The sequence below is a fragment of the Parambassis ranga genome, chromosome 22 (assembly GCF_900634625.1).
Source record: "Parambassis ranga chromosome 22, fParRan2.1, whole genome shotgun sequence".
In the NCBI taxonomy this organism is placed as follows: domain Eukaryota; kingdom Metazoa; phylum Chordata; class Actinopteri; family Ambassidae; genus Parambassis; species Parambassis ranga.
In genome coordinates, this window is record NC_041042.1 from 20,572,798 (window position 1) to 20,596,040 (window position 23,243).

General features: G+C 45.4%; 16 non-coding genes and 1 pseudogene across 16 annotated transcripts; 14 read left to right on the forward strand and 3 right to left on the reverse strand.

Moving 5' to 3' along the window:
* Positions 1-860: 860 nt before the first annotated feature.
* On the forward strand, positions 861-1,025 carry LOC114428171 (U1 spliceosomal RNA). Its single transcript, XR_003669539.1, has one exon. It is a non-coding gene; the product is annotated as a U1 spliceosomal RNA (small nuclear RNA).
* Positions 1,026-1,381: 356 nt separating this feature from the next.
* Positions 1,382-1,572, forward strand: LOC114428182 (U2 spliceosomal RNA). The gene has a single exon (XR_003669550.1). It is a non-coding gene; the product is annotated as a U2 spliceosomal RNA (small nuclear RNA).
* An 802-nt stretch (positions 1,573-2,374) lies between these two features.
* Positions 2,375-2,539, forward strand: LOC114428173 (U1 spliceosomal RNA). Its single transcript, XR_003669541.1, has one exon. It is a non-coding gene; the product is annotated as a U1 spliceosomal RNA (small nuclear RNA).
* A 356-nt stretch (positions 2,540-2,895) lies between these two features.
* Positions 2,896-3,086, forward strand: LOC114428186 (U2 spliceosomal RNA). Its single transcript, XR_003669554.1, has one exon. It is a non-coding gene; the product is annotated as a U2 spliceosomal RNA (small nuclear RNA).
* Positions 3,087-3,890: 804 nt separating this feature from the next.
* On the forward strand, positions 3,891-4,055 carry LOC114428176 (U1 spliceosomal RNA). The gene has a single exon (XR_003669544.1). It is a non-coding gene; the product is annotated as a U1 spliceosomal RNA (small nuclear RNA).
* Positions 4,056-4,409: 354 nt separating this feature from the next.
* Positions 4,410-4,600, forward strand: LOC114428188 (U2 spliceosomal RNA). Its single transcript, XR_003669556.1, has one exon. It is a non-coding gene; the product is annotated as a U2 spliceosomal RNA (small nuclear RNA).
* A 234-nt stretch (positions 4,601-4,834) lies between these two features.
* LOC114428174 (U1 spliceosomal RNA) lies at positions 4,835-4,999 on the forward strand. The gene has a single exon (XR_003669542.1). It is a non-coding gene; the product is annotated as a U1 spliceosomal RNA (small nuclear RNA).
* Positions 5,000-5,344: 345 nt separating this feature from the next.
* LOC114428177 (U2 spliceosomal RNA) lies at positions 5,345-5,535 on the forward strand. Its single transcript, XR_003669545.1, has one exon. It is a non-coding gene; the product is annotated as a U2 spliceosomal RNA (small nuclear RNA).
* Positions 5,536-6,341: 806 nt separating this feature from the next.
* On the forward strand, positions 6,342-6,506 carry LOC114428175 (U1 spliceosomal RNA). Its single transcript, XR_003669543.1, has one exon. It is a non-coding gene; the product is annotated as a U1 spliceosomal RNA (small nuclear RNA).
* Positions 6,507-6,862: 356 nt separating this feature from the next.
* On the forward strand, positions 6,863-7,053 carry LOC114428178 (U2 spliceosomal RNA). Its single transcript, XR_003669546.1, has one exon. It is a non-coding gene; the product is annotated as a U2 spliceosomal RNA (small nuclear RNA).
* Positions 7,054-12,189: 5,136 nt separating this feature from the next.
* LOC114428194 (uncharacterized) lies at positions 12,190-12,247 on the reverse strand (annotated as a pseudogene).
* Positions 12,248-13,148: 901 nt separating this feature from the next.
* LOC114428179 (U2 spliceosomal RNA) lies at positions 13,149-13,339 on the forward strand. Its single transcript, XR_003669547.1, has one exon. It is a non-coding gene; the product is annotated as a U2 spliceosomal RNA (small nuclear RNA).
* An 806-nt stretch (positions 13,340-14,145) lies between these two features.
* On the forward strand, positions 14,146-14,310 carry LOC114428170 (U1 spliceosomal RNA). The gene has a single exon (XR_003669538.1). It is a non-coding gene; the product is annotated as a U1 spliceosomal RNA (small nuclear RNA).
* Positions 14,311-14,666: 356 nt separating this feature from the next.
* On the forward strand, positions 14,667-14,857 carry LOC114428185 (U2 spliceosomal RNA). The gene has a single exon (XR_003669553.1). It is a non-coding gene; the product is annotated as a U2 spliceosomal RNA (small nuclear RNA).
* A 6,005-nt stretch (positions 14,858-20,862) lies between these two features.
* On the reverse strand, positions 20,863-20,968 carry LOC114428191 (U6 spliceosomal RNA). The gene has a single exon (XR_003669557.1). It is a non-coding gene; the product is annotated as a U6 spliceosomal RNA (small nuclear RNA).
* Positions 20,969-21,868: 900 nt separating this feature from the next.
* LOC114428187 (U2 spliceosomal RNA) lies at positions 21,869-22,058 on the forward strand. The gene has a single exon (XR_003669555.1). It is a non-coding gene; the product is annotated as a U2 spliceosomal RNA (small nuclear RNA).
* Positions 22,059-22,986: 928 nt separating this feature from the next.
* Positions 22,987-23,092, reverse strand: LOC114428192 (U6 spliceosomal RNA). Its single transcript, XR_003669558.1, has one exon. It is a non-coding gene; the product is annotated as a U6 spliceosomal RNA (small nuclear RNA).
* Positions 23,093-23,243: the final 151 nt, after the last annotated feature.

A 23,243-nucleotide genomic window follows, 5' to 3' on the forward strand; every position in this document is an offset into this window, starting at 1 on the left:
CCCCTACCGTCCACTCCACGCATCAACCTGGTATTGCAGTACTTCCAGGAATGGTGCACCCCCTCCTTTTGCTGTAGAAAAATACATGGAGAAGATTCACCGTAGTAGTTTGACATGCGTGGATGCTGCTCTCCTTGAAACACGTAGCACCCAACTCTCATCTTCAGTGACCAGGAAAAATGAGCTTCTGTGTGAAAGGGAGATGTGGCTTCAGGATGAGCTCTGGGGCGTGTGCAAACATATAAATACTTAATAAATAAAATAGAAATTAGGAAATGAACAATAAGCAACCTTTTAGGGAACAAAATGTGTACATTACTGTACAAAGAAGTATGATAAACATGACAGACCTGCAAGAAATCTTCCCTGTTATGGAACTGTATTGTGTATGAAGCGTAGTTCACACTCCGCGCCAGCAGGTGGCAGCAGCAGAAAAGTCAGATGGCTAAGCAAGATTTAGACAAAAAACAGGAAGTGATTGTACTGTGAGGAGAAAACAATTAGCTGTTATATTCCTTCCTCTGAATGTCACATGTATATCAGATAGTCTTCTGTCTTGATATTGTCATACAGCTTTGTTTCACCTGGATTAGCTGGCAGATTTATTTAGTCTTTTTTTGTAAGGATAGAAAGACTTGTAGGGGTAATCTGAATGTTAAAGTATGATGGAAAGTGCAGGGTGTGTGCTCCAAATAAACAGTTAATCTTGACTGGCATTTGTGCCAAAACCTAGTTACTCTATAATGACAGTCTATGAAGATGCAGCCTGAGCTGTGTGTGTGGTTTTGTAGATTGTCAGGTACCATTGTTCAGGGGGGCATCTGTGTGAAAGGCTCCCTTGTTTGTGACGTGCCCAACTCATACTTACCTGGCAGGGGAGATACCATGATCAAGAAGGTGGTTCACCCAGGGCGAGGCTCAGCCATTGCACTCTAGGTTGTGCTGACCCCTGCGAATTCCCCAAATGTGGGACTCTCGACTGCATAATTTCTGGTAGTGGGGGACTGCGTTCGCGCTCTCCCCTCATAACGTGTTTAATGAAAATGAACAAGCAGCTCTCTGTGTGCGTGTGTGTTTACCTGGTGCTCTCTCGCAGCACCTTCCAGTGGTTTGTTTAGCATGAAATTTGCACTCCTAGTGGTTTGTTCAGCATGAAATTTGCACTCCTATTCTTTTCTCTAGGCCTCATGTGTGGATTAAAGATTTGCTGACTGCATTATAATTTAGTTTTTCACTTTGATTTGTGTTGGGCCCTTTAGTCAAGTTGTAGAAGGGCAGTTTCTAGCTGAAAGCTAAAATCGGAGTCGCTGTTCGTCTTCGGAACCATCAGTGAGAGAGACGGCGCCGTGCATGGCTCGCTTTCCTCTGGCCCCAGCATGGCATCGCTTCTCGGCCTTTTGGCTAAGATCAAGTGTAGTATCTGTTCTTATCAGTTTAATATCTGATACGTCCCCTACCCGGGGACCATATATTAAATTGCTTTTTGGACAAGGGAGATGGAATAGGGGCTTGCTCCGTCCACTCCACGCATCAACCTGGTATTGCAGTACTTCCAGGAATGGTGCACCCCCTCCTTTTGCTGTAGAAAAATACATGGAGAAGATTCACCGTAGTAGTTTGGCATGCGTGGATGCTGCTCTCCTTGAAACACGAAGCACCCAACTCTCATCTTCAGTGACCAGGAAAAATGAGCTTCTGTGTGAAAGGGAGATGTGGCTTCAGGATGAGCTCTGGGGCGTGTGCAAACATATAAATACTTAATAAATAAAATAGAAATTAGGAAATGAACAATAAGCAACCTTTTAGGGAACAAAATGTGTACATTACTGTACAAAGAAGTATGATAAACATGACAGACCTGCAAGAAATCTTCCCTGTTATGGAACTGTATTGTGTATGAAGCGTAGTTCACACTCCGCACCAGCAGGTGGCAGCAGCAGAAAAGCCAGATGGCTAAGCAAGATTTAGACAAAAAAGGAAGTGATTGTACTGTGAGGAGAAAACAATTAGCTGTTATATTCCTTCCTCTGAATGTCACATGTATATCAGATAGTCTTCTGTCTTGATATTGTCATACAGCTTTGTTTCACCTGGATTAGCTGGCAGATTTCTTTAGTCTTTTTTTGTAAGGATAGAAAGACTTGTAGGGGTAATCAGAATGTTAAAGTATGATGGAAAGTGCAGGGTGTGTGCTCCAAATAAACAGTTAATCTTGAGTGGCATTTGTGCCAAAACCTAGTTACTCTATAATGACAGTCTATGAAGATGCAGCCTGAGCTGTGTGTGTGGTTTTGATGGTTTGTAGATTGTCAGGTACCATTGTTCAGGGGGGCATCTGTGTGAAAGGCTCCCCTGTTTGTGACGTGCCCAACTCATACTTACCTGGCAGGGGAGATACCATGATCAAGAAGGTGGTTCACCCAGGGCGAGGCTCAGCCATTGCACTCTAGGTTGTGCTGACCCCTGCGAATTCCCCAAATGTGGGACTCTCGACTGCATAATTTCTGGTAGTGGGGGACTGCGTTCGCGCTCTCCCCTCATAACGTGTTTAATGAAAATGAACAAGCAGCTCTCTGTGTGCGTGTGTGTTTACCTGGTGCTCTCTCGCAGCACCTTCCAGTGGTTTGTTTAGCATGAAATTTGCACTCCTAGTGGTTTGTTCAGCATGAAATTTGCACTCCTATTCTTTTCTCTAGGCCTCATGTGTGGATTAAAGATTTGCTGACTGCATTATAATTTAGTTTTTCACTTTGATTTGTGTTGGGCCCTTTAGTCAAGTTGTAGAAGGGCAGTTTCTAGCTGAAAGCTAAAATCGGAGTCGCTGTTCGTCTTCGGAACCATCAGTGAGAGAGACGGCGCCGTGCATGAATCGCTTTCCTCTGGCCCCAGCGTGGCATCGCTTCTCGGCCTTTTGGCTAAGATCAAGTGTAGTATCTGTTCTTATCAGTTTAATATCTGATACGTCCCCTATCCGGAAACCATATATTAAATTGCTTTTTGGACAAGGGAGATGGAATAGGGGCTTGCTCCGTCCACTCCACGCATCAACCTGGTATTGCAGTACTTCCAGGAATGGTGCACCCCCTCCTTTTGCTGTAGAAAAATACATGGAGAAGATTCACCGTAGTAGTTTGACATGCGTGGATGCTGCTCTCCTTGAAACACGAAGCACCCAACTCTCATCTTCAGTGACCAGGAAAAATGAGCTTCTGTGTGAAAGGGAGATGTGGCTTCAGGATGAGCTCTGGGGCGTGTGCAAACATATAAATACTTAATAAATAAAATAGAAATTAGGAAATGAACAATAAGCAACCTTTTAGGGAACAAAATGTGTACATTACTGTACAAAGAAGTATGATAAACATGACAGACCTGCAAGAAATCTTCCCTGTTATGGAACTGTATTGTGTATGAAGCGTAGTTCACACTCCACGCCAGCAGGTGGCAGCAGCAGAAAAGTCAGATGGCTAAGCAAGATTTAGACAAAAAACAGGAAGTGATTGTACTGTGAGGAGAAAACAATTAGCTGTTATATTCCTTCCTCTGAATGTCACATGTATATCAGATAGTCTTCTGTCTTGATATTGTCATACAGCTTTGTTTCACCTGGATTAGCTGGCAGATTTCTTTAGTCTTTTTTTGTAAGGATAGAAAGACTTGTAGGGGTAATCTGAATGTTAAAGTATGATGGAAAGTGCAGGGTGTGTGCTCCAAATAAACAGTTAATCTTGACTGGCATTTGTGCCAAAACCTAGTTTCTCTATAATGACAGTCTATGAAGATGCAGCCTGAGCTGTGTGTGTGGTTTTGATGGTTTGTAGATTGTCAGGTACCATTGTTCAGGGGGGCATCTGTGTGAAAGGCTCCCCTGTTTGTGACGTGCCCAACTCATACTTACCTGGCAGGGGAGATACCATGATCAAGAAGGTGGTTCACCCAGGGCGAGGCTCAGCCATTGCACTCTAGGTTGTGCTGACCCCTGCGAATTCCCCAAATGTGGGACTCTCGACTGCATAATTTCTGGTAGTGGGGGACTGCGTTCGCGCTCTCTCTCTAACGTGTTTAATGAAAATGAACAAGCAGCTCTCTGTGTGCGTGTGTGTTTACCTGGTGCTCTCTCGCAGCACCTTCCAGTGGTTTGTTTAGCATGAAATTTGCACTCCTAGTGCTTTGTTCAGCATGAAATTTGCACTCCTATTCTTTTCTCTAGGCCTCATGTGTGGATTAAAGATTTGCTGACTGCATTATAATTTAGTTTTTCACTTTGATTTGTGTTGGGCCCTTTAGTCAAGTTGTAGAAGGGCAGTTTCTAGCTGAAAGCTAAAATCGGAGTCGCTGTTCGTCTTCGGAACCATCAGTGAGAGAGACTGCGCCGTGCATGGCTCGCTTTCCTCTGGCCCCAGCGTGGCATGGCTTCTCGGCCTTTTGGCTAAGATCAAGTGTAGTATCTGTTCTTATTAGTTTAATATCTGATACGTCCCCTATCCGGAGACCATATATTAAATTGCTTTTTGGACAAGCGAGATGGAATAGGGGGTTGCTCCGTCCACGCCACGCATCAACCTGGTATTGCAGTACTTCCAGGAATGGTGCACCCCCTCCTTTTCCTGTCGAAAAATACACGGAGAAGATTTACCGTAGTAGTTTGGATGCTGCAAATAAACAGTTAATCTTGACTGGCATTTGTGCCAAAACCTAGTTACTCTATAATGACAGTCTATGAAGATGCAGCCTGAGCTGTGTGTGTGGTTTTGATGGTTTGTAGATTGTCAGGTACCATTGTTCAGGGGGGCATCTGTGTGAAAGGCTCCCCTGTTTGTGACGTGCCCAACTCATACTTACCTGGCAGGGGAGATACCATGATCAAGAAGGTGGTTCACCCAGGGCGAGGCTCAGCCATTGCACTCTAGGTTGTGCTGACCCCTGCGAATTCCCCAAATGTGGGACTCTCGACTGCATAATTTCTGGTAGTGGGGGACTGCGTTCGCGCTCTCCCCTCATAACGTGTTTAATGAAAATGAACAAGCAGCTCTCTGTGTGCGTGTGTGCTCTCTCGCAGCACCTTCCAGTGGTTTGTTTAGCATGAAATTTGCACTCCTAGTGGTTTGTTCAGCATGAAATTTGCACTCCTATTCTTTTCTCTAGGCCTCATGTGTGGATTAAAGATTTGCTGACTGCATTATAATTTAGTTTTTCACTTTGATTTGTGTTGGGCCCTTTAGTCAAGTTGTAGAAGGGCAGTTTCTAGCTGAAAGCTAAAATCGGAGTCGCTGTTCGTCTTCGGAACCATCAGTGAGAGAGACGGCGCCGTGCATGGCTCGCTTTCCTCTGGCCCCAGCGTGGCATCGCTTCTCGGCCTTTTGGCTAAGATCAAGTGTAGTATCTGTTCTTATCAGTTTAATATCTGATACGTCCCCTACTCGGGGACCATATATTAAATTGCTTTTTGGACAAGGGAGATGGAATAGGGGCTTGCTCCGTCCACTCCACGCATCAACCTGGTATTGCAGTACTTCCAGGAATGGTGCACCCCCTCCTTTTGCTGTAGAAAAATACACGGAGAAGTTTTACCGTAGTAGTTTGACATGCGTGGATGCTGCTCTCCTTGAAACACGAAGCACCCAACTCTCATCTTCAGTGACCAGGAAAAATGAGCTTCTGTGTGAAAGGGAGATGTGGCTTCAGGATGAGCTCTGGGGCGTGTGCAAACATATAAATACTTCATAAATAAAATAGAAATTAGGAAATGAACAATAAGCAACCTTTTAGGGAACAAAATGTGTACATTACTGTACAAAGAAGTGTGATAAACATGACAGACCTGCAAGAAATCTTCACTGTTATGGAACTGTATTGTGTATGAAGCGTAGTTCACACTCCGCACCAGCAGGTGGCAGCAGCAGAAAAGCCAGATGGCTAAGCAAGATTTAGACAAAAAAAAGGAAGTGATTGTACTGTGAGGAGAAAACAATTAGCTGTTATATTCCTTCCTCTGAATGTCACATGTATATCAGATAGTCTTCTGTCTTGATATTGTCATACAGCTTTGTTTCACCTGGATTTGCTGGCAGATTTATTTAGTCTTTTTTTTTGTAAGGATAGAAAGACTTGTAGGGGTAATCAGAATGTTAAAGTATGATGGAAAGTGCAGGGTGTGTGCTCCAAATAAACAGTTAATCTTGAGTGGCATTTGTGCCAAAACCTAGTTACTCTATAATGACAGTCTATGAAGATGCAGCCTGAGCTGTGTGTGTGGTTTTGATGGTTTGTAGATTGTCAGGTACCATTGTTCAGGGGGGCATCTGTGTGAAAGGCTCCCCTGTTTGTGACGTGCCCAACTCATACTTACCTGGCAGGGGAGATACCATGATCAAGAAGGTGGTTCACCCAGGGCGAGGCTCAGCCATTGCACTCTAGGTTGTGCTGACCCCTGCGAATTCCCCAAATGTGGGAATCTCGACTGCATAATTTCTGGTAGTGGGGGACTGCGTTCACGCTCTCCCCTCATAACGTGTTTAATGAAAATGAACAAGCAGCTCTCTGTGTGCGTGTGTGTTTACCTGGTGCTCTCTCGCAGCACCTTCCAGTGGTTTGTTTAGCATGAAATTTGCACTCCTAGTGGTTTGTTCAGCATGAAATTTGCACTCCTATTCTTTTCTCTAGGCCTCATGTGTGGATTAAAGATTTGCTGACTGCATTATAATTTAGTTTTTCACTTTGATTTGTGTTGGGCCCTTTAGTCAAGTTGTAGAAGGGCAGTTTCTAGCTGAAAGCTAAAATCGGAGTCGCTGTTCGTCTTCGGAACCATCAGTGAGAGAGACGGCGCCGTGCATGGCTCGCTTTCCTCTGGCCCCAGCGTGGCATCGCTTCTCGGCCTTTTGGCTAAGATCAAGTGTAGTATCTGTTCTTATCAGTTTAATATCTGATACGTCCCCTACCCGGGGACCATATATTAAATTGCTTTTTGGACCAGGGAGATGGAATAGGGGCTTGCTCCGTCCACTCCACGCATCAACCTGGTATTGCAGTACTTCCAGGAATGGTGCACCCCCTCCTTTTGCTGTAGAAAAACACACGGAGAAGTTTTACCGTAGTAGTTTGACATGCGTGGATGCTGCTCTCCTTGAAACAGGAAGCACCCAACTCTCATCTTCAGTGACCAGGAAAAATGAGCTTCTGTGTGAAAGGGAGATGTGGCTTCAGGATGAGCTCTGGGGCGTGTGCAAACATATAAATACTTCATAAATAAAATAGAAATTAGGAAATGAACAATAAGCAACCTTTTAGGGAACAAAATGTGTACATTACTGTACAAAGAAGTGTGATATACATGACAGACTATTGTCAATTTGAATCGAACAAAAATTCAAGAGCCAGAAGTCAGCCTTCAGCAGGATTTTGTTCAGATCAATTGTTGACACGTATCAGCCAGCCAATTCAGATAAAATCCCCCGAACCTCAAACTGAAGATCTTTTATAGTCAAGCCTGTCTGTGTGTGTGTGGGTGAAGGTGTGTGTCTAAATTAGGCAACTAATTCTGGCATTGTGTGTGCTTCCACATCTGTTTCCTATCAACTGACTTGTTTTTAAGCACATAGCCAGTTCAACCGAGGACAAGCCTGGTCATTCTGACCTAGCTCCTCAACTCTTGAACTAAGCAAGTAAGGAGAAAACAATGAACAAGGATAGATAAAGGAATTCTGAATCTGACCAGAGACATCGCCATTGAAATACATGATTGACAGCCTCTTTGTGTGGAGATCAGTGGTGTCTGTCTCTTGTCTGTGAGAAGCTCCACACCCAGGCCTCTCCAGTAGTTAGTATTTTTAAGTTTCCAGTCAACGGAGTGTTGACAGAATCTGTAGGTGCAGTAGTAGTCGTAGCTACATCAGAAAACTGAAATTCTTTATAAAAAAAAATTAAAAAATGAAAATGAAATGAAAAAAAATTAAAAAAAATTAAAAAATGTAAAAAATGAGGAACGCTTCACGAATTTGCGTGTCATCCTTGCGCCTTTGGGACAGGCTTCCTCTCTCCACCTTTGTGTTACACTTTAGGCCACACCCCCTTGTGCCCGATTGGCTACGGCCACCCCGTGACTGTTCCAATTCGAAGTGTAACGCTGGTCCCTCCCTCCTGGCCCGCGGTTGGCCAACTCCAGTAGGTTGCACGCGCTATTGGTCGTGTTTCACTTTCCATGCAAATTTCGCGGAGTCGCGTTCAAGTGCCGGCCGCCGCGATGGCCGCACAATTCTGCGTCTACGATCCCGGAGAGCGAAGTTGGAAGAGGGACTTGAACGTGTCGTCCTCTGCTATCCGCGAGAGAAAGAGAGAAAGAGCATCTCCACTTACTTTTTCCAACAACAAACACTTTTATTCGTTGAAATGGTACGTTAATTTTTCTTTGTTAATGTAGTACATACTTATCCGAAAGTTAGCTTAATGCCGTATTTCCCTTTGCTCGCTAGCGATTAAACGATTCACGTTTGTGAAGAAAAAATTTTAAAAAATCCCATTTCGGGAAAGCAACCTTTTTTTCCCAGTACTTATCACTAACTACTTATTAAATGTAGTCATTTTCCGAAAGTTAGCAAGCTTAGTGAACGATACTGCACTGTACTGTACTGTACTGTACTGTACTGTGTGTGTGTAATGTAAAACTCGAGTGTCGCGTGGCGCGACGGCCCTACTGTGATAGTACTAAGTAATAAATATGTAGTAGTAAAGTGTAATAATGAGTTTGTGAAAAAAAAATGTAATTACCGTGTCCCTGCTTTTATTTTAGATTGTTTAACATGTGTAGATATTGTTGTGATTAAGGTGTTCTTGTATTTGTTTCATATTGAAAAATGTGTGGCTACTAGATGTATTCAGAGTGTATATATATATATCTATAAATAATAATCTTTTTAATTTCTCCCCAGGATCATTTTCCAGTGTTCCGGCTTGAGGCCACCTCCAGAGAACTGACCCTCAGGCCCTCACAGGAAGCACAGGAGGTGGTGAAACGGTATAAACAGCAGCCACCATCCGTCGCCATCTTGATTTCTCCCACTGCTGCCCGTGCAGAGGCGGTCAGCAGGGTTGTGGAGAAGACCCCGACGTGCCCGATGTGCCTGTGGCAGAGGGAGAGGGCGACGAGGGCTTCGGGTTGGTGGAGCATGAGGATGACCTCAGGCCCGAGGAGGACTTGGCCCTCTCCCACCACCCCGCGCTTATGCGGGCCCCAGCTGGGTTGTACGCTTCCTCCCAGATGGAGGAGGAGGAGGGGGGAGGCCTGCAGCAGGCAGGGGAGGACGAGTCTGTAAGTACTACAACTGTCTGCTCTTCCACATTGTGTCTGTATGGAGGGTTGTGTGTGTGTGACAGGGGGAGAGAGAGAGAACTGTAGAGAGAACTGGAGACACTCATGACTCATTTCTGTGCTTTGCATCTTTTTCCCAGGGCGCTGAGGGTCCAGATGGGCGGCCTGGCTACCGATAGGTGGTTGAGCTGGCCATGGCTCTGGTGGAGCTGCGCAACCACGCCTTTGTGACCAACACACAGGCCAGGGACATCATTGCCCTGTGGAACAGGCTGTCTGACCAGGACAGAGAGCCAGTGCAGTTTGCGCCGAGCCACCAGGACAGGCTTGTCAAAGGCCGGTTTAAAGTCAGCCAACGCCTGAGCCACACTCCAGGCAGGGACAGCGTCAGGCGGTAAGCACTTGCAACCCACCCACCCTTAGCGTTTACCACATGCAATCCAGTCAACAAATACTTTTGCGTTGTGCGCATTGTTCACATCACACTGTCTTGTGTGCAGCTGTGCCATGGGCCAGGGGGCGGGGGCTTCTCAGTCTCCAAAGGCCAGCAGACGTGTAGAGGCCATCATGCTCCACCAGGCCGACACCCGGACCATCGCGCACCTGCGCATCAACCGCTGGGGCGCCATCATCAGGGACTACAACCAGATACAGGACAACATCTTCAACTGTCCAACCCTGGTGGGGGCCACCAAGCTCCAGCTGTACGACGTCAACCAGCGCACGCTATCACTGTGGTAAGATTAAATATTTGTATATAAAAAACACATATCTGTTTATGTGTGTCTTGATGCGGTCGCTCACACTGTCACATTCTTCCTCCCAGGAACATGCAGCGGAGCAAGGCCAAGGCGGCTCATGTTGCCAACCTGGCCTCCCTGCCGGCGACCGCAGCACAGTCGGCAGCTGAGGTGCTGAACCCGGCACAGACACTGCAGCAGGAAGCGAGGACCCACAGCTCTCTGTTTCAGCCCAATGTGCCTGCAGATCTGTCCGGTCTGGCAGTCACGCACAGAGGACCACTGTCGGAGGCTCTATACAGGCACTTGACTGCCATGGCTCCCACAGCTCTGTCCCCTGCCACAGCTCCATCCCGTGCCACAGCTCCTCCAGCTCGTGCACCATCCGCTGCCACAGCTCCTCCAGCTCCAGCTTGTGCGCAGTCTGCTGCCACAGCTCCTCCAGCTCCTTCTCCTTCCGCTGCCACAGCCTTTCCGCCATTCATGGGGAGGACTAAGCCTGCCACAGCTTTCCCACCATTTGCTGTGAGAGGTTCCCCTGCCTGCCCCCTCTGCTGCCGCCGACACAGCTGGGTATTCCAGGACCACAGCTTGGCGGATGAAAAAACGTGAAATGGGGAGGTAGCTTGCACTGGCGGCGGGGGACACTGCGAGGCCGTATCGACGGACAACGCACTTTAACTGTCGCGACTGTGGACTGCCAAAGACCAAGCAGTACGGACACACCAGCTACAGGAAGTACGGTTGGTACTGTCCTGTGAGGGAGCAGCAGAGTGTGGAAGAGTGGCTGGCACAGAAGAAGATGGAGGAGGCTGCAGCTGCTGCCACTCTTACACCTGCTGACCAGCCTCCACCACCTCCTCCTCCTCCTCCTCCTCCACCTGCTGCTCCTACACTGTAATGTTCCTTTTTCTATTGTTTTGTGTTTGCTGTGTGTGTGTGTGTGTGTGTGTGTGTTCTTTGCACTTTAGATTTTAGTGTGCACTGTTTTGTATATAGTTTGATATCACTTTTGTGTGCACTGTTCTGTAAATTATGTATATAGTTTGATATCGCTTGTTGTGTTATTGCTCTTCATTGTAGGAAGTGATTGCTATGCAAATATCTTGCAGGCTGTTTTGTGTTTGCACTTTTATTTTCTGTTTTCAGTTTGCATGTTACTTAAAACTTACTTTTTTATTATTTTGCACAGTCCAGTACTTTCAGCTGGCTTTCTTGCTTTGCACATTTGCCTTTTGACTGTCTGACTGACTTTGTGCTACTATTTACAGTTGACTTATTTATTATTTTGCTCATTCCTGTTGGTCCTGTTTCTTGGTTTGCTATTAAAGCACTCTTTTAGCACTTATGCTCAAGTTGTTCATTCTGTCTATTGGGATTTGTCTGGCAGGCGGATCAAAACCAATGACTAGTCTTGGAAAAGACAGAGGACAGGGTGATGTGATATCACAGCAAACGACTGCAGGAGGTGGATCGAAAACACATCATTGTCTCTGTACGACACTTTGACGACTGCGCAGGAGATGGGATTAAAGGGGCCCCCTGTTTACAGTTGCTCTTTCACACCTTTACACCTCATGTAAATAAGCAAGTCAGAGACCTCCCTTTGTCTATGGATTGATGAAGTGGGTGGGGGGAAGGGTGCAGTTTTGCTATTGAGTTGAGGGCCACAAAGACTGCTGCTGGGGGGGGGGGGGGGGGGGGGGGTCAGGGTCACACTCCATTTTCAGGTTTCACAGATGGAAACACCAGCCAGGAAAGCTGTGGCAAAGACCGGGTGTTTGGAAGACCCAGCACAAGGTGAATAGCAATTACAGGTGTTACAGAGGTTTAAAAATGAATTACAAATGAAGAATTACACAATTGATTTTTATTTCTGTCTTAATGTAGAGTCTGCTTCTGCTGCTTGAGATTTTTCTTTTTATTCATAATAAACGTCTAACACAGTGCGCTTCCGCCTCTTCCTTTAAGACGGCGTCATATGCAAATTAGCCATGTGCGCAGGGCCGGGCCAAAACAACGGGGCGGTGGGCTGGTCGATCGGCGATCCACGGATCTTTTGATCTTCTGAGTCAGCCCGGCGGGCCGCCGGGCTCGGGCAGACGGGGCGCCGCGCGCAGGGAGCGCAGGGGCGGCGCGGGGACCCCATGCTAATCTTCTCTGTATCGTTCCAATTTTAGTATATGTGCTACCGAAATAACACATTTGTACCTTCATACAGGTGTGTTTATGTACAGCTTCTCTGTCACCGGAACCTGTAAGTCACGGTGCTCTTAGAATGTGCTTAAAATGTAAATCAGTCTCTTCCCGGAAGCTGATTGGCCCGTCCTTTTTTCTGTGCCAGACAAAGGCGATGCATATCCACAGGTCTAATGAGAAGAATTAAAAGTCGAAATGAGTATCAGCTAGGTGACAGAAGTCAATATACTTAACAATATTTTATATGTCCATCAGTGTCCAGTAAGCACATTTCAGTGTGAACCAAATACTACATACAACAGAACAATACAATAATATGTTTTGCAGTAGTCCGTCTGCTCTATACACAGCAAAATTGGACAGTTGAAATTTCATAGTTAAAGGTTAAGGAGTTGATTTTAAGTTGATTTCAACTCCGAAAGTGTAATTTCAACACTTTCAGAGTTAAACTGTGTCTAGTTGTGTGCCTCTGCCTCCACCCCAGTATGGCTGACATGCACAGGTTCTTTTTGATGATGTGCTCGATAATGGCCTCCTGTTTCTCCTGGTTGTTTGAAAAAGTTGTTCACACTCCACACCAGCAGGTGGCAGCAGCTGAATTTAATGAAAATGAACAAGGATGTGAGTGTTTACCTGGTGCTCTCTCTCTCAGCACCTTCCAGTGGTTTGTTCAGCATGAAATTTGCACTCCTATTCTTTTCTCTAGGCCTCATGTGTGGATTAAAGATTTGCTGACTGCATTATAATTTAGTTTTTCACTTTGATTTGTGTTGGGCCCTTTAGTCAAGTTGTAGAAGGGCAGTTTCTAGCTGAAAGCTAAAATCGGAGTCGCTGTTCGTCTTCGGAACCATCAGTGAGAGAGACGGCGCCGTGCATGGCTCGCTTTCCTCTGGCCCCAGCGTGGCATCGCTTCTCGGCCTTTTGGCTAAGATCAAGTGTAGTATCTGTTCTTATCAGTTTAATATCTGATACGTCCCCTACCCGGGGACCATATATTAAATTGCTTTTTGGACCAGGGAGATGGAATAGGGGCTTGCTCCGTCCACTCCACGCATCAACCTGGTATTGCAGTACTTCCAGGAATGGTGCACCCCCTCCTTTTGCTGTAGAAAAATACACGGAGAAGATTTACCGTAGTAGTTTGACATGCGTGGATGCTGCTCTCCTTGAAACACGAAGCACCCAACTCTCATCTTCAGTGACCAGGAAAAATGAGCTTCTGTGTGAAAGGGAGATGTGGCTTCAGGATGAGCTCTGGGGCGTGTGCAAACATATAAATACTTCATAAATAAAATAGAAATTAGGAAATGAACAATAAGCAACCTTTTAGGGAACAAAATGTGTACATTACTGTACAAAGAAGTGTGATAAACATGACAGACCTGCAAGAAATCTTCACTGTTATGGAACTGTATTGTGTATGAAGCGTAGTTCACACTCCGCACCAGCAGGTGGCAGCAGCAGAAAAGCCAGATGGCTAGGCAAGATTTAGACAAAAAAAAGGAAGTGATTGTACTGTGAGGAGAAAACAATTAGCTGTTATATTCCTTCCTCTGAATGTCACATGTATATCAGATAGTCTTCTGTCTTGATATTGTCATACAGCTTTGTTTCACCTGGATTTGCTGGCAGATTTCTTTAGTCTTTTTTTTTGTAAGGATAGAAAGACTTGTAGGGGTAATCAGAATGTTAAAGTATGATGGAAAGTGCAGGGTGTGTGCTCCAAATAAACAGTTAATCTTGAGTGGCATTTGTGCCAAAACCTAGTTACTCTATAATGACAGTCTATGAAGATGCAGCCTGAGCTGTGTGTGTGGTTTTGATGGTTTGTAGATTGTCAGGTACCATTGTTCAGGGGGGCATCTGTGTGAAAGGCTCCCCTGTTTGTGACGTGCCCAACTCATACTTACCTGGCAGGGGAGATACCATGATCAAGAAGGTGGTTCACCCAGGGCGAGGCTCAGCCATTGCACTCTAGGTTGTGCTGACCCCTGCGAATTCCCCAAATGTGGCAATCTCGACTGCATAATTTCTGGTAGTGGGGGACTGCGTTCGCGCTCTCCCCTCATAACGTGTTTAATGAAAATGAACAAGCAGCTCTCTGTGTGCGTGTGTGTTTACCTGGGGCTCTCTCGCAGCACCTTCCAGTGGTTTGTTTAGCATGAAATTTGCACTCCTAGTGGTTTGTTCAGCATGAAATTTGCACTCCTATTCTTTTCTCTAGGCCTCATGTGTGGATTAAAGATTTGCTGACTGCATTATAATTTAGTTTTTCACTTTGATTTGTGTTGGGCCCTTTAGTCAAGTTGTAGAAGGGCAGTTTCTAGCTGAAAGCTAAAATCGGAGTCGCTGTTCGTCTTCGGAACCATCAGTGAGAGAGACGGCGCCGTGCATGGCTCGCTTTCCTCTGGCCCCAGCGTGGCATCGCTTCTCGGCCTTTTGGCTAAGATCAAGTGTAGTATCTGTTCTTATCAGTTTAATATCTGATACGTCCCCTACCCGGGGACCATATATTAAATTGCTTTTTGGACCAGGGAGATGGAATAGGGGCTTGCTCTGTCCACTCCACGCATCAACCTGGTATTGCAGTACTTCCAGGAATGGTGCACCCCCTCCTTTTGCTGTAGAAAAATACACGGAGAAGATTTACCGTAGTAGTTTGACATGCGTGGATGCTGCTCTCCTTGAAACAGGAAGCACCCAACTCTCATCTTCAGTGACCAGGAAAAATGAGCTTCTGTGTGAAAGGGAGATGTGGCTTCAGGATGAGCTCTGGGGCGTGTGCAAACATATAAATACTTCATAAATAAAATAGAAATTAGGAAATGAACAATAAGCAACCTTTTATGGAACAAAATGTGTACATTACTGTACAAAGAAGTGTGATATACATGACAGACTATTGTCAATTTGAATCGAACAAAAATTCAAGAGCCAGAAGTCAGCCTTCAGCAGGATTTTGTTCAGATCAATTGTTGACACGTATCAGCCAGCCAATTCAGATAAAATCCCCCGAACCTCAAACTGAAGATCTTTTATAGTCAAGCCTGTCTGTGTGTGTGTGGGTGAAGGTGTGTGTCTAAATTAGGCAACTAATTCTGGCATTGTGTGTGCTTCCACATCTGTTTCCTATCAACTGACTTGTTTTTAAGCACATAGCCAGTTCAACCGAGGACAAGCCTGGTCATTCTGACCTAGCTCCTCAACTCTTGAACTAAGCAAGTAAGGAGAAAACAATTTCAATTCAATTCAATTCAATTCAGTTTTATTTATATAGCGCATATTACAATCAGACATTGTCTCAAAGCGCTTCACAGGAACCCCCCTAAGAGCACTGTGGCAAGGAAAAACTCCCTTTAAGAGGAAGAAACCTTGAGCAGGACCCGTCAACTTAAGGGGGAACCAGTCCTGCTGCTAGTCAGAGAGGATGAGGGAGAGAGAGAGAGAGAGAGAGAGAGAGAGGATGAAGGAGAAAGAGAGAGAGAGAGAGAGGAGCAAACATGATACAAACATGATACAGTACAGAGCAAACATGACAGCAAGATGAAACAGTGATATATTGTAATGATATCTATATATATCGTCGGTCCATAAGTAGGAATAGTAATTTGATAGTAAAGATGAGCAGCAGGGGCTAGTGAAGTCGATGAGCACAGGAGAGACTGCAGGTCAGTATGCAGGTCTTGAGACCTGCAAAGAGAGAGAGCGAGAGCGAGGCACAGAACTACAAGGAAGACAGTTAACACAGATTATGAGACGATATTACCCAGTATGATCCAGACTAAGGAGAGTGGAGGAGAGGTCAGAGGGTGTTCAGAGGATCGTGTTTGTGCCCCCCGACAACGTAGAGCAAGAGAGACTTCACGGGCCGGACTGCAGGTCATCATCCAGGTCTTGAGACCAGTGTGAGCCAGACTAAGGAGAGAAAAGGAGAGGTTAGAGGGTGAGAGGGAAACTTCTCAGTGGATCATGTTTGTGCCCCCCGACAACGTAGGCCTAGAGCAGCATAGCTGTGCTACACACTAGGTCTAAGGCTAACTGTACGCCTTACTAAACAGAAAAGTTTTAAGTCTAGTCTTAAAGGTGGAGGCAGTGTCTGCCTCTCGGACCCAGATTGGTAACTGGTTCCATAATAGCGGTGCCTGATAGCTGAAAGCTCGTCCTCCCATTCTACTTCTATGAATCCTAGGAACTACTAGTAAACCTGCACTCAGAGATCTGAGTGTCCTATTAGGAACATATGGTACAATCAGGTCCTGCAGATACAATGGAGCAAGTCCATGAAGAGCCTTGTAGGTTAGAAGAAGGATCTTGAAGTGTATTCTTGAGTCCACTGGGAGCCAGTGAAGAGACGCTAGGACAGGAGAGATATGATCCCTTTGGCTGCTTCCTGTCAGAACTCTAGCTGCTGCGTTCTGGATCAGCTGCAGACTGTTGATGGAGTAATGTGGACATCCTGACAATAAAGAGTTGCAGTAGTCCAGTCTTGAAGTGACAAAAGCATGGATGAGCTTTTCAGCATCACTCTGAGAGAGGATGCTCCTGATCTTAGTAATATTACGCAGGTGAAAGAAAGCGGTCCTGGAGACCTGCTTAATATGAGAGACAAACGACATGTCTTGATCAAAGATAACTCCAAGGTTCCTCACAGTCGTACTGGAGGCCAGAGTAATTCCATCCAGGGAGAAAGTATTATCTGATAAACTAGTTCTGAGATGTTTCGGTCCAAAAACAATGACCTCAGTCTTGTCCGAGTTTAATAGTAAAAAGTTGGAGGACATCCAGTCCTTTATGTCCTTTAGACACGCCTGTAGTCTGACTAGCGGCTCCGTTTCTTCAGGCTTCATGGATAAATACAGCTGGGTATCATCAGCATAACAATGAAAGTTTATGCCGTGCTTCTGGATGATGTATCCTAGAGGGAGCATGTAGAGGGTGAACAGGATCGGTCCGAGCACAGAACCCTGTGGAACACCGTGGTTAACCCTTGTACCTGTGGAAGACACATCGTTAGTGTGAACAAAATGAAATCTATCAGATAAATATGATTTAAACCAGCGCAGTGCTGTTCCTGTAATCCTGATCTCGTGTTCCAATCTGTGTAGCAGGATGCGATGGTCTACGGTGTCGAAGGCAGCACTGAGATCCAGTAGAACGAGTACAGAGACGAGACCCCGGTCCGATGCCATGAGGAGGTCATTGGTGACTTTAAGCAGTGCTGTTTCTGTGCTGTGATGGGCTCTGAAACCAGACTGGAAAGCACCAAACAGACTGTTACTACACAGGTGGTCGTTTAGCTGACTTACAACAGCTCTTTCAAGTAGTTTGGAGATAAAGGTGAGGTTGGAGATCGGTCTGTAGTTTCCTAGGACGTCCGGGTCCAGTGAAGGTTTTTTAAGTATCGGAATGATCACAGCAGTTTTAAAAGCCTGTGGTACATATCCTGTTTCCAGAGACAAGTTGATCTGTCCTAATATAGAGTCTCCGATCAGAGGAATAGCATCCTTGAGGAGCTGTGAAGGGATCGGATCCAGAAGACAGGTAGTAGGTTTAGACTTGCTGATGCTGGTGGTCAGCTCAGGGAGGCCGATGGGCGCGAAGCAGTCCAGAGTTAGATCAGGATCCGTTTCCAGAAGTGGCGGTGTATCCTCAGCGGTCACAGAGAGATTGTGGTTGATTTGTCCTCTAATAGTGGTGATTTTATCAGTGAAGAAGCTCATGAAGTCTTCACTACTAAGAGCTGCAGGAATGCGAGGCTCCACAGAGTTGTGGCTCTTTGTCAGCCTGGCCACGGCGTTAAAGAGAAAGCGCGGGTTGTTCTTGTTTTCTTCTATTAGTGATGAATAGTAGGCTGTCCTGGCTTTACGAAGGGCCTTCTTATACGTCAGCAGACTGTCTCTCCAGATCCTCCGGGAGTCATCTGATTTAGAGGACTGCCACATCCTCTCCATCCTACGTGTAATCCGTTTCAGTGATCGGATGTTTGAGTTGTACCACGGAGCTAGCCTCTTCTGGTTTGTAGTTTTCTTCTTCTTCAGTGGAGCAATCCTGTTTAAGACTGAGTGTAGTGTGTCTGCAGTGTTGTTGACAAAGCGGTCCAGCTCTGCAGGAGTAACATTTAAGTTGGTACCCCCATCAGTACTTGGGACTGTGGGGAGTACTGGTAGGATTGCTGTCCTAAACTGCTTTACGGCGTCTTCAGACAGACATCTGCTGTAGTAGACCTTTTCCTCAGGTGCTGGTAGGTCTGAAAGAGAGAAGTCAAAAGTTATTAATGAGTGATCTGAAAGAACAGGATTTTGAGACCACACTAGCAGGTTCTCAGCTTCCAGGCCGTAGGTGAGAACCAGGTCGAGGGTGTGACTGTGACAGTGTGTGGGTTCATTTACTAACTGAGAGAACCCAACTGAATCCAAGAGTGAGTTGAAGGCAATCTTCAGACTGTCGGAGTCGACGTCCATATGAATGTTAAAGTCACCCACTATAATGACTTTATCTGTGCTAAGCACTAAACTTGATAAGAAGTCTGAAAACTCCAGCAGGAACTCTGAATAAGCAGCAGCAGGTGGACGATACACTACGACGAGTAAAACAAATTCTGACTTCTTCCAGCTTCCGTGAGACAGGCTGAGAGTGAGACTCTCAAAAGAAGTATGAGTAGACTTAGGTTTAGGATTCATCTGAAGACTGGAGCGGTAGATTGCTGCCACTCCTCCTCCGCGACCTGTAACTCTAGGAACATGACAGTTAGTATAACAGGACGGAGTTGATTCATTTAAAGCAACATATTCTTCACCCTGTAACCAAGTCTCAGTGAGACAAAGTATATCAGTGTGATGATCAATAATTAGATCATTAACTAAGAGCGACTTAGAGTGTAGGGATCGTATGTTAAACAATCCACACCTGAGTGTTCTGTTACCTTGTTCTATGTGTTTGTGTGTGTTAGTGTGTATTTTTATGAGGTTATTATGATTAATATATCTTAACTTGTGTGCTTGATGAACTGTGGGAGGACGTGTGACCGTCACCACTTCAATAACATTATTAAGCTTAGTGTTTCTATGTGTAGTTGTATTTAATGTGTTTCTAACTGAGGGCGGCAGTCCTCCAGAAGCAGCAGAGAGGTGTGTAGGACAGCGACTCTGCCTCCTGGCCTCGACCCTGGGTTGTCAGGTTGGTCTAATAAACTTGGCTATGTTGCTAGAAATCAGAGCTGCACCACCCTGGGTGGGATGGATGCCGTCTCTCCTAATAAGGCCAGGTTTCCCCCAGAAAGTTTCCCAGTTATCTATAAAGGCCACGTTATTTTCTGGACACCACCATGACAGCCAGCGACGGAGCGAGGACATGCGACTAAACATGTCATCACTGGTCAGATTCGGGAGGGGACCAGAGAACGCTACGGAGTCCGACATGGTTTTAGCTAAATTACACACCGACTCAATATTAACTTTAGTGACCTCTGACTGGCGAAGCCGGGTGTCATTAACACCGACGTGAATTATAATCCTACTGTATTTATGTTTATCTCTCGCCAGCAGCTTCAGGCTACCCTCTATGTCGCCCGCTCTGGCCCCCGGGATGCACTTAACTATAGCCGCTGGTGTCGGCTTCACATGCCGCAGAACAGAGTCGCCAATAACCAGGGTCGGCTTCTCAGCGGGTGTGTCGCCGAGTGGGGAAAAACGGTTCGATATGTCAAGCGGCTGGTGGTGAACCACGGGCCTTTGTTTCGGGCTACGCTTCCTTCGAACCGCCACCCAACCTCTCTGACTTCCCGGCTGCTCAGGGGCTGCCGGGGTGCGGCTAACATCAGCTAAGGCAGGCTGGTCCGCACAGGCTAACTGCTGCTGGCTAGCTGCTGTGGCTACAGGTCTATTATCTAACATGCGGAGCCGACCCTCTAACTCGCTTAGCCTCGCCTCCAAGACTGTGAATAAGCTACACTTTGTGCACACCTCATGCTCACTAAAGGAGGCAGAGGAGTAGCTGAACATGTCACACACCGTGCAGTGAGCAGGAGAGGGAGATGCAGAGCGAGTGGAAGAAGCCATGCTAAGCGCTAATGCTAACCGCTAAGTTACGGTAAGCTTCGCTACAGTGGTAAACGAGAGGGGAACCCAGAAACTGGTGCACTTAACTCTAACACTACGGTGCTTGTGTATTACCACAATAAAAGCAAACACAATATGTCTAATGCAGAAAGTCCGTAGCACCAACAGCGCACACCAAGTGAACAAACAGGACAGTGTCGAAACAGGAAGTGACGCAGTACGTTACCCACTGACGCAATACGTAGAGTAAGCGTGTGAGCAAAACAATGAACAAGGATAGATAAAGGAATTCTGAATCTGACCAGAGACATCGCCATTGAAATACATGATTGACAGCCTCTTTGTGTGGAGATCAGTGGTGTCTGTCTCTTGTCTGTGAGAAGCTCCACACCCAGGCCTCTCCAGTAGTTAGTATTTTTAAGTTTCCAGTCAACGGAGTGTTGACAGAATCTGTAGGTGCAGTAGTAGTCGTAGCTACATCAGAAAACTGAAATTCTTTATAAAAAAAAAATTAAAAAATGAAAATGAAATGAAAAAAAATTAAAAAAAATTAAAAAATGTAAAAAATGAGGAACGCTTCACGAATTTGCGTGTCATCCTTGCGCAGGGGCCATGCTAATCTTCTCTGTATCGTTCCAATTTTAGTATATGTGCTACCGAAATAACACATTTGTACCTTCATACAGGTGTGTTTATGTACAGCTTCTCTGTCACCGGAACCTGTAAGTCACGGTGCTCTTAGAATGTGCTTAAAATGTAAATCAGTCTCTTCCCGGAAGCTGATTGGCCCGTCCTTTTTTCTGTGCCAGACAAAGGCGATGCATATCCACAGGTCTAATGAGAAGAATTAAAAGTCGAAATGAGTATCAGCTAGGTGACAGAAGTCAATATACTTAACAATATTTTATATGTCCATCAGTGTCCAGTAAGCACATTTCAGTGTGAACCAAATACTACATACAACAGAACAATACAATAATATGTTTTGCAGTAGTCCGTCTGCTCTATACACAGCAAATTGGACAGTTGAAATTTCATAGTTAAAGGTTAAGGAGTTGATTTTAAGTTGATTTCAACTCCGAAAGTGTAATTTCAACACTTTCAGAGTTAAACTGTGTCTAGTTGTGTGCCTCTGCCTCCACCCCAGTATGGCTGACATGCACAGGTTCTTTTTGATGATGTGCTCGATAATGGCCTCCTGTTTCTCCTGGTTGTTTGAAAAAGTTGTTCACACTCCACACCAGCAGGTGGCAGCAGCTGAATTTAATGAAAATGAACAAGGATGTGAGTGTTTACCTGGTGCTCTCTCTCTCAGCACCTTCCAGTGGTTTGTTCAGCATGAAATTTGCACTCCTATTCTTTTCTCTAGGCCTCATGTGTGGATTAAAGATTTGCTGACTGCATTATAATTTAGTTTTTCACTTTGATTTGTGTTGGGCCCTTTAGTCAAGTTGTAGAAGGGCAGTTTCTAGCTGAAAGCTAAAATCGGAGTCGCTGTTCGTCTTCGGAACCATCAGTGAGAGAGACGGCGCCGTGCATGGCTCGCTTTCCTCTGGCCCCAGCGTGGCATCGCTTCTCGGCCTTTTGGCTAAGACCAGTGTAGTATCTGTTCTTATCAGTTTAATATCTGATACGTCCCCTACCCGGGAACCATATATTAAATTGCTTTTTGGACCAGGGAGATGGAATAGGGGCTTGCTCTGTCCACTCCACGCATCAACCTGGTATTGCAGTACTTCCAGGAATGGTGCACCCCCTCCTTTTGCTGTAGAAAAATACACGGAGAAGATTTACCGTAGTAGTTTGACATGCGTGGATGCTGCTCTCCTTGAAACAGGAAGCACCCAACTCTCATCTTCAGTGACCAGGAAAAATGAGCTTCTGTGTGAAAGGGAGATGTGGCTTCAGGATGAGCTCTGGGGCGTGTGCAAACATATAAATACTTCATAAATAAAATAGAAATTAGGAAATGAACAATAAGCAACCTTTTATGGAACAAAATGTGTACATTACTGTACAAAGAAGTGTGATATACATGACAGACTATTGTCAATTTGAATCGAACAAAAATTCAAGAGCCAGAAGTCAGCCTTCAGCAGGATTTTGTTCAGATCAATTGTTGACACGTATCAGCCAGCCAATTCAGATAAAATCCCCCGAACCTCAAACTGAAGATCTTTTATAGTCAAGCCTGTCTGTGTGTGTGTGGGTGAAGGTGTGTGTCTAAATTAGGCAACTAATTCTGGCATTGTGTGTGCTTCCACATCTGTTTCCTATCAACTGACTTGTTTTTAAGCACATAGCCAGTTCAACCGAGGACAAGCCTGGTCATTCTGACCTAGCTCCTCAACTCTTGAACTAAGCAAGTAAGGAGAAAACAATGAACAAGGATAGATAAAGGAATTCTGAATCTGACCAGAGACATCGCCATTGAAATACATGATTGACAGCCTCTTTGTGTGGAGATCAGTGGTGTCTGTCTCTTGTCTGTGAGAAGCTCCACACCCAGGCCTCTCCAGTAGTTAGTATTTTTAAGTTTCCAGTCAACGGAGTGTTGACAGAATCTGTAGGTGCAGTAGTAGTCGTAGCTACATCAGAAAACTGAAATTCTTTATAAAAAAAAAAATTAAAAAATGTAAAAAATGAAAATGAAATGAAAAAAAATTAAAAAAAATTAAAAAATGTAAAAAATGAGGAACGCTTCACGAATTTGCGTGTCATCCTTGCGCAGGGGCCATGCTAATCTTCTCTGTATCGTTCCAATTTTAGTATATGTGCTACCGAAATAACACATTTGTACCTTCATACAGGTGTGTTTATGTACAGCTTCTCTGTCACCGGAACCTGTAAGTCACGGTGCTCTTAGAATGTGCTTAAAATGTAAATCAGTCTCTTCCCGGAAGCTGATTGGCCCGTCCTTTTTTCTGTGCCAGACAAAGGCGA